Below are 13,250 nucleotides of genomic sequence, written 5' to 3'. Positions count from 1 at the left end.
GGGTACAGGCTTATCACATGGTACTCACCGGTTGATGTGCTGGGCTCTGAGGTGTCCAGGTCCCCAAATCCACACACTGCCTCCTGCTCAAATGTTTCCTCAACCCTTTCTTCCAGGGGTGTGGGTGGTGGCACAGATGATGGTCCCCCTCCAGTGCCTCTCATCTCCCGGAGCCTTTCTGCCACCCTCTCCTTGGTCCGGGAGCGGAGGTCATACCACCTCTTCCTTATGTCCTCAATTGTCCTGTGGCTCACACCCAGGGAATTAATTTTTTCTTGCATGTCCTGCCAGAGTTTCTTTTTGGTTGCCTCAGGAACAGTGAGGGCTGCTCTCCCAAAGAGCTCATCATGGTGCTGACAGCATTCCTCAGTCAGCACCTCCAGCTCCCTCTCAGAAAATTTGATTTTTCTTTTTCGTGGGGTTCCCTCCATGGCTGCTGCTGCTTGTTCAGTGTGAAGACTGGTAGTTATAAAAGGGTGTGGTCCTGCCTCCTCCCAGGTGTATTTGTTAACTTCCTGGCTGTGATGTCATCATCATGTGCCAGGAAGTGTTTCCAGAGTGTTCTGGTATGCTTTCTGGAGTGTTCTGCTGCACCTGCAAGCAATTTTGAAGGTAATCGCAATTTGCGACACCCACTCGCTAATTGCGAGTTCGTTTTTTGCACACTCGCAAACAGCGACCTCTCAAACTGCGGACTCGCACACAGCGTTGCGAGTCCGGCTGCGAGTCGCAAAATCGGATCACTTTTTTTTCTGACATTCCAATTTGCGACTCGCATTTTGCGAGTCGCATCAACTCGCAAAATGCGAGTCGCAATTTTTATTTTTGCTACATCTGGCCCTTGGGGTCCTGAAGCAGATCACATTATATTACATCATTAGGGTCTCCTCAGGCATCCGTTCTTACAGATGAACCTCCTTAATGTGTTCTATACAGAAAACAATCCTTTTTTGCTACTTTCCCTTCTGCATTGCGAAGCCAATACATTTGGTTTTAAAGTGCTGAACAGCTTTGTACGTGAGACACAAGCAAACATAATTTGTGAGTGACTTTGTTGCACGTGTTTAGACTTTAAAAATGACCTATTGGCTTTCCCAGAGCTTGATAACTTTTGGAAGTCAGCAGGTAAACAATATTTAAATAGCTCAATGTGACACATCTAGCCACTACTGACTAGCTAACAGCACTTTTATTTCTGCGACTTGTGCGACTGGAGCCAGCCTCCAAGCCTAATATATGACACCCAACACTTAGAACAAAGCTCAATAAACTTAAATTCTACTACACATGTACAACTTAGGGAGATGCCTCTTATCCGGCTGCAGAGTTCTTCAGGATCACAACAGTGGTATGAGGTACTATACAAATGCCACAGTACAAAGCAACAGTAAATTTAACAATCTCAGCATGCAAAATACTGTTGGGTGAAAGGACAAAGGTGTCACACAAAACACATGACTGTGGAACTTTATAACTTCATTGCTTAAGGGAAGAGTGGAACAGTTTCTTCCTGGTTTACTAGATGAAAACTTTTTTTTAAAAGGGATCATATCTTTAGTGAACTGTTTTAGCAATGCGGCTGTTTTTTATATCAGACAACCCCAACCAAAGTTGTAAAGTGATAAATGCTGGAATCCGCACATTCCCTTCCAAATGTTGTGAGTTTCCATTGGGTAAGGTGAAGAGACCAGACTGTATCAATAAACTTGAAAGGGGTTAAGACTCATTTGACAATGGTTTTTTTTAACAAATGAAGAGGATTTTAGCTATTTTATGAGAGGTAAGATGAAAAAACCTTGTGTTAGTGGTTCTCTGCATCATGTTGTCTCTTTCACTCTGAGATGATTAACTTACCATGGCCGTTTTGGGGTGGTTCTGCTTGCTCTATACACATCCTTTGTGTATTGATATCCTCACAGCAGGTGAGTCTCCGGCCTGGAGCACCCACAACAGAGGCACAAAGTGGTGTAAGGTTTTGAATTGGCAGACATTTGCCCAAATTAATATTTGATCAAGGAGGGTAAAAATGCCTCACGTATGGGGCCCCCTTCACGTTGCCCAACAGAATCTGTAGTTTGACCCTCACCCCTAATATCTGCTGAAGGGCAGAGCTCGAGAAAGTCTAATTAGTAGCCACTTGCTAACAAAGGTTCTGATTCACATGTTGGCAGGAAGGGAACTCCATCGCTGTGATGGAATTCCTGCCCTGCCAACATAGTGGTGTTCCGACCTAACTCACTGTGGGGCAGATCTTAAATTTAGTCACAGCAGAGACTCCTCTGTCTCAACTGTAGCCAAACGTCTCCAACGGCCCTGGGGAGTAAAGGCCAACAGAGAAATGGCTACATGTCCGCCCACCCAATTTACATGGTCGGACATGTAGTAATTGTGAGGAAGTCACCCTTTTACTATGTTCACCCTGATATTTCTAACTGATACTGATGGTAACTGACCCTGTCTGTGCCTTGGGCTCTCCCTAACAGGCCTAGGGCCAATGCTCTGAATAAAAGGTATATGGCCAAGTGATCATTTTATAATTCCAATTGGCAATGGGAGACCCTGTAAGTCCCTAGTAGATAATATGGCAAGGGGGATTCAAACTACCTATAAGTCTCTAGTACATAACAGGGCCTGGAAGTTTAAAGGCCCAGTAGATTTCCGGCACTGGAGTGTGCACTGCTGGGTGCCTGCTGTCCTTTTTAAAGGCAGCCCAGCTTTGCAGTCTGTCTTTAAAAAGTAAAATGTATGCCAATTCAACTTTGGAATGAAAGGTAATTCCAAAGTATTAATCTACCTTATTTTCACATATAAGTCACCCCCAAGGTCTCCCCTAGATGCCCCAGGGGTGGGGTGCCATGTAACTATTATCAAGGGCATTAGAAAATAACACAGTTAAACACTGCCTGTTGCACCCTAGTACTACAGCACAAAGGACTTTGCCTTGCTTCAAAAAGGACTCAAGAGTGAATTCCCGGAAGCAACAGGTTAAAATAACTTTCCTGCACCAACTTCTGCAAAAGTCCTTAGCCTCGAATACATCCAGTGGACTTGCAAGGATTTGGCCCGGTGCATTGTGAAAATTGTAGTCCCAACGTTCCAAGGAGCAACTCAGAGATTCTGGAACCTTGGATTGGGGTTGTGGATCACTTTCCTGCATCAAACTTCCACAAAAGTCCCCAGCCTGGAGTGTGCCCAGTAGGCTTGCAGGGATTTGGCCCGCTGCATTTTGAGAACTGAATTCCCAACGTCCCAAGGAGCAACTCAGAGATTCTAGAACCTTGGATTGGGATTGTGCACCACTTTCCTGCAACAAGAAACACTTCTGGAAATAAGTGTAAAGTGTTACATTGCAGGTGGCTGGAACTCTTGACTGTGTCCCGGTCCAGTGCAACCTTCCCTCTAAGCACTATTAGCTTTTAAGCACTAGTTACTTTTAATCTTTAAAATGTCATATCTCTGGTTCGCTATATTGGATTTTTCTCTTTTTGGTGTAATTTTAAAGATAACAATATTTACTATTTTTCTAAATTGGTGTGGGATTTTTATTGTGTGTTGTGTCTTGCCTATTTATTGTATTGGTTTATTTAAATGCTTTACATACCTGTCTCCTGAGTTACGCCTGAATGCTCATTGCCAGGCTACCAGGGTTGGAGCCAGGGACTACTTTGTGGGACCTTGACTGGGCAAGTCCCTGTGTTGGGGGTGTATTCCTAGTAGTAAGTGTGTACTTACCCCCACCAATACACAGCCTCTAACAGTAATTTTTAGTGTTTCTTACCACCAGGTAAAACCTGTCCGTAAGGAAAAAGAAAATTCAAAAAGAAAAAAATAATCTGTGCTATATGGCTGTGTCCTGCTGACACAGCCCTGTAGCACAGAGTAATATGTTTTGCCAGCAACCGCTGTGAAAGTGGTTCCTAACAATGTGTTTATAAATGACTGACTGCCCGGTGGTCATTTATAAATTGGGCGTGCAGCACTTAAATTACTCCATCACCATGGCAGAATGGCAGGCCTTCCGTCCAGATATAAACCAGGTCCAAAGTCGTCATTAAATGTCAGTGTTTGGCTCTCCATCTTCCAGCCACAGGAATGTTGACTATGCATCCATTGCCTGGGGAAGATGTTCTCATCCTCCATCTTGTGCCATGCTAAACCAAGGGCTTCCAAAATCGATCCTACTTTACTTTACAATTAATACAGTTCTGTCAGCCAAACTTAAGAAGACATCTGCTCCAGTATTTGCAGAATGTCGTTTCAATGCTTGTGACAGCTATTAAATTAAGTTTCAAACCCCTGAGCTGATCAGCTGCTTTGTTGGAGTGGGGTACTCCTAGTTTAACACCACACAGATTGTTCAACCCGGTCTAGTGACTATCAGAAATACCGAACATAGCATAATCTTCACATGCAAATAAAGTTCCTTTCTCCCAGAGTCTTGCATCCCCAAATTACATGCTGGTTAAAAAAACATTCTCTATATTCATAAAATTTGGCATGAAAGTGATTGTTTTCAACTGACAATCTTATTGCTTTCCCATCCTCTGTATGCCTTTTATCTTTCCCATCCTCTGTATGCCTTTTATCTCTCGATACAACATTCTCTAAGTTGTTTGCATGTTTGCCTTTACATCTATTAAAGTATTTCTGAAGTTGGCGCACAACTAATATGTAAGATCAGAATGTTTACTTTTGTGAAAGCCATACCCTGGCAACCGAACAACACCTAACCTTTAGCTCATCTATTAATCTATTCAAACATCTGCATGAGCTTGCATACCTTACCCACTCCCCCACTACTGATAACACCTAAATCCTATCAATTTATTCTACCACAAAAAAACTGAAGTGAATGCACTGAATAGTTTGCTAGAGTACACAAGACTAGTCCTAATAACCAACACTAACCAATAACACTGCCTAACTGCCTACTACCACCTTGGGTTCCAGAGCAGGGTGTTCCCTGTCATAAAGCGCTTCAATGCGTCGTCAGGCGTAGTAAGTGCTTTATAAATGCAATTACAATTATAACTTGGCATATATGACACAAAAATACATAGATGAAGGCAGGCAATAATGAAATGCTTAGACCATCTTCCATTTCAATGCACAATTGCAAAAACATTAACCCACAGACCACATTTACCTAATAAACACATCCTGTGTCTGTCTTGCATACCTCTCTTTTTTATTAATAAAAGAAAGACCTTTGCTCACATATTCCTTACTTATAGTGAACACATATTTCTACCCAGTGCCCTCTCTACAACAGGAAACCTGACTGACCTCTAGAAAATAAGAATCTCTATTGCAGGAGAGATGTCTGGAATTTCAAGACCCTAAAACTGTATGCCTGCCAACTATTCCACCTGTAACTATGGTGTGGATGCCAACATTTAAAAACACCCAAGAGAGAGATTTGGGGAACAGTATGTAAATGTAATTTCTCTAACAACTTTCATCAGAGGGAAGTACGTTTTAGGCAGGTGAAAGATAAAATGATTGCATTAATTGCTCAAAATAATTAGGCGTTTTGGCTTGCATGGTCAGGTGTGATGTTGTTTGTGTTACCTTTCAGAGGGGACCTGGCCTGGTAGGTTGGGCTTGACATTTGCTTTTGGAGCAGGACCAATCTCATGTCCTTATGGCTCACCTCTTAAGTGTCATAGTGGCTGAATAATGATGGCCTGGAAAGTAGCCCTGAGTGAATGCTTGTGCCTGAGACGTTTCGCAAACATTCCACCCATCACCTTTGTGTTTTCTTTGTGTGCGCTATGGCCAGTTCTGGGGTTTTAACCAAGGGTGCATTGCATGCGAGCATGTTTAGGCCCATGCTAATAATATGAAAAGCAAAACTACAAGTCCCAGAGAGCCTAGGTTTTCAGTTAAAAATCCAGTAGGGGCTAAAGGTGCCTCTGATAACATGCACCAACTATGAAAATGATCTCACTCTCTCCAACACTGGTCTGTGCTGCAGACTAATAGCGCACACATCTAACAGCCCGTAGTGTGGCTCCAGTGGTTTCACTGGTCGCGTTCACTACCATATGAGCTCCCTGGGCGAGGGGTGTTTTAGTACACCCCTGTGGTATTTACCCTTTTGATGTGACCCCTTGGTCACATGGTTTATGTCAAAAAAGGTTGCACGGCCGGCAGGCTTGGTCAGTTGGTTCCCCCACTCAAGCAGACCCCTGACGTGCCCGGCACTGTGAAACTTAACATATGAGAGTGTGTGGTCATTTACAATGCACGCCATCACTAAACACGACATTGGCGACGAGGGTCGATGTGCTCACCGTAGATGCAAGGTCACGGTGGCCACCCATTTTTCAGAGTGGGTGGTGCTTGTGCTGCGCACCACAGAGACTGGAAGCCTGGCCGACAACATTTGGGCACAGCGGGCCGGACAGCAGTGCCGAGCCGATCGGCTCTTCGTGGGAGGCTCCGCTTGCAGAGGCGGAGATGCAGTGCACTGGTGAGGAGCTCAAGCTGTGGCGTGGCGGGGCAAGGAGGCCACCGGCTGCCGCAACTAGTTCATGATGGGGCGGTGGTGCCAGCGGCTGTGCAGTCCCGCCCCCTCTGTTTAGCACATGGAGCGCAGTGAAGGAGACTCACTCTGGACCGCTGGCAGGAGCTCTGTGTGCTCCCAACTGTGTTTCTAAAGTGCTGCCATCGTGCAGTACCACAAGAAGTTCATCAAATGAAGATACTGAATGCAAAGTAACCGTGGGAGGTACAGCACTCATAAAAATAAAATAAAAAAAAAGACAAAAAAAAGTGTAAAGAAAAACATAGAAAAAAATATAATATAGCTAAGACAAGCAATAAACAATTGTCAACAATAAAGCCACAGACAGAAAGACTCTCAGTGTAGGAACAGGCAGCAACACTTTATAATGGCAGTCTCCCAGATGCTAAACATTTGATGGTTTTGGTTGACAATTACTCAAAGTATACAGAAGTAGAGATCATTGGGTCACTGACTGCTAGTGAGGTAATTCTAAAACTGGACAAAATATTGCCCATCCATGGTTTGATAAAGGAAGTAAAAACTGACAACGGTCCCCCATTTCAGAGCCATGATGCTGCAGAATATTTGAACTCCATGGGGATTCATCACCAAAACATCACGCCAAGATGGCCCAAGTGAATGGGGAGGTTGAAAGGTTTATGCGAACACTGACTAAAGTCATACGGATTTCATCTGCCAGTCAAACTGACCCTGAGCGGGCCATCTACTCCTTCCTCAGAGACTATAGACAAACTTCCCACTCTACTTCTGGGCATGCCTCACTTCATTTGTCTATTTGGCGAGTAGTGGTTGACTCTATTCCTCATCACAGTTCTTCGTCTCCTGAAGCCATGAATGATCCTAAGGTAAATGGCAAGCAGAAGCAGTCGAATGACCAGGCTAGTCGCTGCCAGAGAGCGAAGGCATCTAGTCTAGCTGTTGGGGATTTTGAACAGCGTCCTTGGACGATTGTTCGACAGAAAGGAACCCTGGTGGTGGCCCGTTAAGGATCTGAGGAAGTCACCCGGAACATTTCTGCATTTAAGAGATACTATCCTCCACTGTCATCACCGGAACGTGTAAGCTGTGGTGACTCTGTACATGATGAATCGGAGGGGAGACCTGGGGTGATGGTTCCTGAAATACCAGCATCCTCCCCAGTCCTGACTGTGAATGATCCTGATGTGCTGATGGAGAACTCCGCTGCAGCCCCCGTCGTTATCCCGGTTGGCCCAGGTAACCAAGTACGGGTTGCGGGATAACACTTTACCAGACTGAGGGACCACCTACTTGGACCTGACGCAGTACCCCAGGTGATATGGATTTTTATTGGTGTTTTGCTAAAATGTGACTGTACCTGAGGCTTGCTGTTTGTTTTGAGTAGAGACTCGTGCTCCTCTGCTGTTGTAGTTTGTATTTTATTTTATTTTGTTGAATGAATGTATTGTAGTGCCAGTGATTTAACTGGTGCGTTCACTACCAAAGGGGCTCCCTGGGCAAGGGGTGTTTTAGTGCACTCCTGTGGTGTTTACCCTTTTGGTGTGACCCGTGGTCACATGGTTTATGTCAGTAAAGGTTGGGCGGCCGGCAGGCGTGGTCAGTTGGTTCCCCCACTCATGCAGAGCCCTGATGTGCCAAGGGGTTGTGAACCTTAACATACGAGAGTGCGAGGTCATTTACAATGTAATCGCTAACACAGCCGCCCCTCAGGTAATTCTTGCACGTGCCCATTGGGGGGGAATTCTGGGCGCTGATCTTCTTCAGCTGCCTGGACGCGCACAAATCACTCACAGACGTGAATCAAATCCTCGTTAGGAGCAGGGGCAGCTCAAACACTGAGGGAGGCCGGAACTGAACCCTCAGAAAAGAAAGTCTGGGTTGAATTAAGTTTCCCCCGACTGGTGAGTAAACGAGACAGAGAGGATGGCACATACAGAAAGGATTCAGGCAGGGCAGCAGATCAAGCGATAGGATTAGAGAATGATATGAAAAGTTGACAGGGAACAGAAGGCTAGGATCATAGAAAGTGTTGGTACACGTTCAAACATTCCCCTCCCCAGGAAGGGCGCACATCAGTGCGCTGCACGCTCGCTGCTGGTAACTGCGGTGCTGAGTCACGGGTTTGAATCGTGTCAAGACAACCTCGGCGTTCCGTTGTTCTAAAACCCTAGAATAGGGTAAGAGTAACCTTTGTTACTCATAATGCTTCTTAGACGTGGCAGAAGTGCTACATAAAATAGTCATTGTGGAGGAATAGTTGACTATTTATAGCTGTGAGTTTGCCACACGCCACGACGACTTTCGGCCATTCTTGTTTTTAGCAGCATTGTGCATTCTGCTCCTCGTGGTTCACTTTTAGAAATGTGAGTCTAATCCCAGCATGCTTCGCGGTGTTGGTTAATAACCGTGACTGCCTGGAAGTCGCCCACTTTGCAGCTAAGAGCGTGTGTTTATTTGAGGACCTAGCTTGTACTGCCGCAGCGCGGTGATATGTATACATATATCACTGTTACTGGTTATGGATTCGCAGTTCATGTTGTGTGACTGGGGGTCTGCATAGGTGGCACGTTCACTGCCTCAGGAACACGTGCCCCGCCACAAACTGTTTTCTTTCTTTTTTTTATTTTAGCAGTTTTATGTAGCGCGAACGGGGCCCAAGGGCATTGGAACATTTTCCGTGAGTACCAATGCGACATTGATTTTAATTTTTAGGCGCAGTGAGATTAAGTTCGTTGCTCAGAATTGAACTTGTTTCCCTACTTCCAGTTGTCGCCGATCTAGGCGTAATGTCACAAAGTGTCCCCCTCAGCAAAAGACGCAAGCTGGTAATCCGAGGCGGAGGAGGTTTGAGATTTGTATCAAGGTGCAGTGCTTCTGGCTCGTTTTCTCCTAACCCAAGATCATACCTTGATTTACCGTTTGGACAGTTCTTCGCAGCCACCAGGTCTGACAGCAGAATTTGCGTTCCATGAAGGTAGTTGCATTCAGCGGTCTATACGTCCACAAGGGGGCGGCAGGTTGCAACAAATGACATAAAATTACATTGTTCCTCGGAAAGGGGAGTTCCCAAAAGGCCAAATACCATTTTGCCATGGGCTCCGAAAAGGACTGCAGTGGAGCGGACCAGACTAGTCCTCCAGGCCCCCGCCTACAGCTCTTTACTCCCCCTAGACTCCAACTGCATGCTTCTTCGCACAGCACAACATGTATTAATGAAGATCATTCTTCTTCCCGAGTCACTTCATCAGCGCCCATACTCTGCAGGGGGCAAAAGAGAAGAGGAGACAGAGGACAAGAGAGAAAGCGATATTAAAGAATAAAGAAATATCAAAACAAGAAAAAAGGAGAGGAAAAGAAAAACAAACTGTAAGCAAGTAATTGAGCTCGATGGGCAGGGAATAAGAGCAAATTAAAAAAAGAACAAGACTAAAACACAAAGGTTGCGAGCTGAATTGATCAAGCTAAGCGCTGTGACTTACGGGTTTGTGTTTACGTTGGAATATGGGTAAAATGCCCGCCACGCAAAGTGCTGTTGGCTAAAAAGCCAGGGCTGCCTAAAGATGCCTCCCCAGACGCATGGCGACTTGTCACATTTGCAGACTTGGACTCTTTCAAGGCTGCTGCATGGGCTGTGTGCTCTGTGTTTGATGGAAGCTTGCACTGCTGCTATGTGTGCTGTGCCTTTTCTGTGTTTTAAGTAAGCTTGCACTGCTGTTGCTGCATGTGTTGTGCCTGTTCTGTATTCTGAGAGAGGCTTACACTGCTGTTTCTGTGTGTCCTGTGCTTGTTCTGTGTTTGGGGAAAGCTGGCACTGCTGCTGCCTGTGCTGTGTCTGTTCTGTGTTTGATGGAAGCTTGCACTGATGTGTGTGATGTGCTTGATCTGTGTTTGGCGAAAGCTTGCACTGCTGCTGCTGTGCGTGTTCTGTAGTTGAGGGAATCTTGCACTGCTGCATGTGATGTGCCTGTTTGTGTTTGGTAAAAGCTTGCTCTGCTGGTGCCTGTGCTATGCCTGATCTGTGTTTGACAGAAGCTCGCTCTGCTGCTTCCACAGGTGTACCTCTTCTCAGAGTGTGGGCACGTGTCCCCCACACACGTAGCTCTACCCGCTTTGCGAGCCAGGATTACGTTACGCCTGTTAGCTCTGCGTAATTTGTACAGGCAGCGTAAAACAGTACGCGGGAGGAGCTGAAAAAGCTCTGCCTGTCCTTCCATAACTCACTAACCTTCAGGGAACCGCCCCTTCTCCCCTCTGGCCATTAGCAGAACTTTCCATTCTGCCCTACAGCTTTGTCATGATTAAAGCTCAGAGGGGGATTCTCTCCTGGTCGGAGGGGAGGCCTCTCTGGCAGAAAAGGCACAATATCCATTAAGTAACCGGATTTGTTCTTCAGATTCCCCCAGGGAGTGGCCATATTCCTATCTTCCTATTCTGCCTCCCCCCGGCTGCTTCTGTTTCCTGCTTCAGGCTGCCATGCAGAGTGAAATTCCCCCCTTCCGCCTTTCCGCCCTACAAAACGCCCATTTCTTTAACCGCGCGTGGAACCCTTAAACGATGTGTCCGCCTCTACATGACCTCAGCGCTGTTTCCTTTTTGCAGAGATTCCTTTTCCGATTTAGTACGTCATGAAGTGACCCTTGGAAGGCTGAGTCCAGCAATGAACCACGTGTTGTGCCCAGTAAAGGTGTCAATGCAAAAAGTCTACCCCAGTGGTTCCCAACTTTTCACATCTGTGGACCCCCACTTTATCATTACTGGAACCCGGGGACCCCCACTGAATCATTATTGGAATCCGAGGACCCCCTACTAAGCCATTACTGAAAGCTGGGGACCTAATCTGTTAATTTTAGTGTATTTTCTGAGCAGTCGCGGAACCCCTGAGGAGGCTTCGCGGACCCCCAGGGGTCCCCGGACCACAGGTTGGGAATCACTGGTCTACTACCCTTTTTGAGGGGACCCTCAGTGAAAAGATTAACGTCTACGTCTGTTCACCCAGTTCCGCATGAGCATTCGCCACCAATAGGGATTTGAAAATCTGCCTTCGATTGATGATGTCATGGAATTTTAAAGCCTGCCGAGACATCCATCGCTGGAGGAATCCTTTAAAGTCCTAAAGGATTTTTTTTCTTAATTTAGTTGCATTTTATTTATTTTTATGGGTCTGTAGGAAACATGGTCAAATACTAAGAACTGGGGTAAATCTCAAGCAGGAAATTGAAGGGGTACAATATTTAACAGTCTAAGAAATTAACTAACCCCGTGCCAGAAGCAGTGAGATTGGGTCCCTGCCTAGCTTATGAATGCTCTGCCAGTGTGCACAGTGAGTGCGTAATAGTCCAGGTAGGTGGATGGACTGGCCGGCCTAAAGTCTGCCTAGTCCCAATGTTCTGAGATTGGAGCGCATTGAAGCATGCCTCCTAACCTTTTGCGTCTCCAAGGAGGAGAAGATTAAGTGGTTTTGAAGGGAGGGCCCATTGAAATCAATGTAAATTAAAATATATTTTGGGGGTGAGGAAGGTTTTTAGAGCTAGGGACCCAATTTGACTCAAAGGGAAGCATTTTGTTTGTTTGGAGGGTGAAGATGTGTTCAAGGACGGTGACACCCTTCAAATGAGGGTGAGCTGAAATGTATGTATGACGCCAAGCAGTGAGGTCCCCGAGAAATCCTCAGAATTGGGCCCATTGTGTGGCCCAAGGTGAGATTGCAGCAGGACTATACTTAGCTGCTGGCAGGTATTCCCCTGAGATAGCCTCCTATAGATACTAGTGCTGTCAGAGCCTGTTTGTGACACAGCTTCTTGGAGTCAGAGATGAGGACTTTAAGTAGGCTGAATTACTTGCCCCCCCTCAGAATGGGAAAGATCACTCCTTTTATGCTTGCACAGGTTGCATCTCCTTCTGTCCCACTTACAAGAACAGCACACTAGTGCACCCTCACTCCCATGGTCCTAATTGGAGTCATCTGGACGCAGGGGAGGTAGTGCAGTCCAGATTTTCATACATCATGTATAAACACACACAATAAGAAGAAGAGGGATTATGAGTGGATACAGGAATCTGTCCAGACAGTAGCAAAACCAGAGAGATTGATGACAACATATGTGATGGCAGGCGTGGCACTGATTTCTGCAGATGTAATCCCAGGAGTTTACATATAATATTGTATGCGTCATTTTGATAGAATGTGCAGGTGACATGTTGGACCATGGTATATCAAAGTCATGCTTTTTTACCGAACAGCACTTTTTATGCAAGACACTTGTATATGGGCCCGGTTATAAAATGGAAAAGTGAGAACTCATGTTGTTGAATACAGCTGTGCTCGCTAAAAAGAGCAAAACACGGACGGTGGGACGCATTTAGTGGAAGGACATGTGGGAGAGAAAAACTCTTTTGGGGTTTCACCTACCAGTTAGCTCAAGTTCTTTGGTACCAAAAACCTATTGTGAACAAAAGAGGCTGAAAGCCATACTCAGCCTAGTGTGAGCCCAAGGCCAGGCCTTGTGCCCAACAGCCCATGGGCGCCCAACCGTTTGCCGCACACTGCCTTCAGCCTGGCGCTGTGTGTGGTTGGACTCAGGGTCTGACTTGTGGCCAGGCCTTGTGCCCAACACACCACATCCACCCAACACCCCGCTGCAGGCCAAGCACCATGGCCTTGCAATGCCCCCCCTTTTTTCTTGCTGTACCCCAGTATTGCTACAGAATTACACAGGGGTCCACACTGAGTTTCATAGTA

The sequence above is a fragment of the Pleurodeles waltl genome, chromosome 9, assembly GCF_031143425.1.
Source record: "Pleurodeles waltl isolate 20211129_DDA chromosome 9, aPleWal1.hap1.20221129, whole genome shotgun sequence".
Taxonomy (NCBI): Eukaryota; Metazoa; Chordata; class Amphibia; order Caudata; family Salamandridae; genus Pleurodeles; species Pleurodeles waltl.
Note: the sequence above shows the minus strand (reverse complement) of the source record.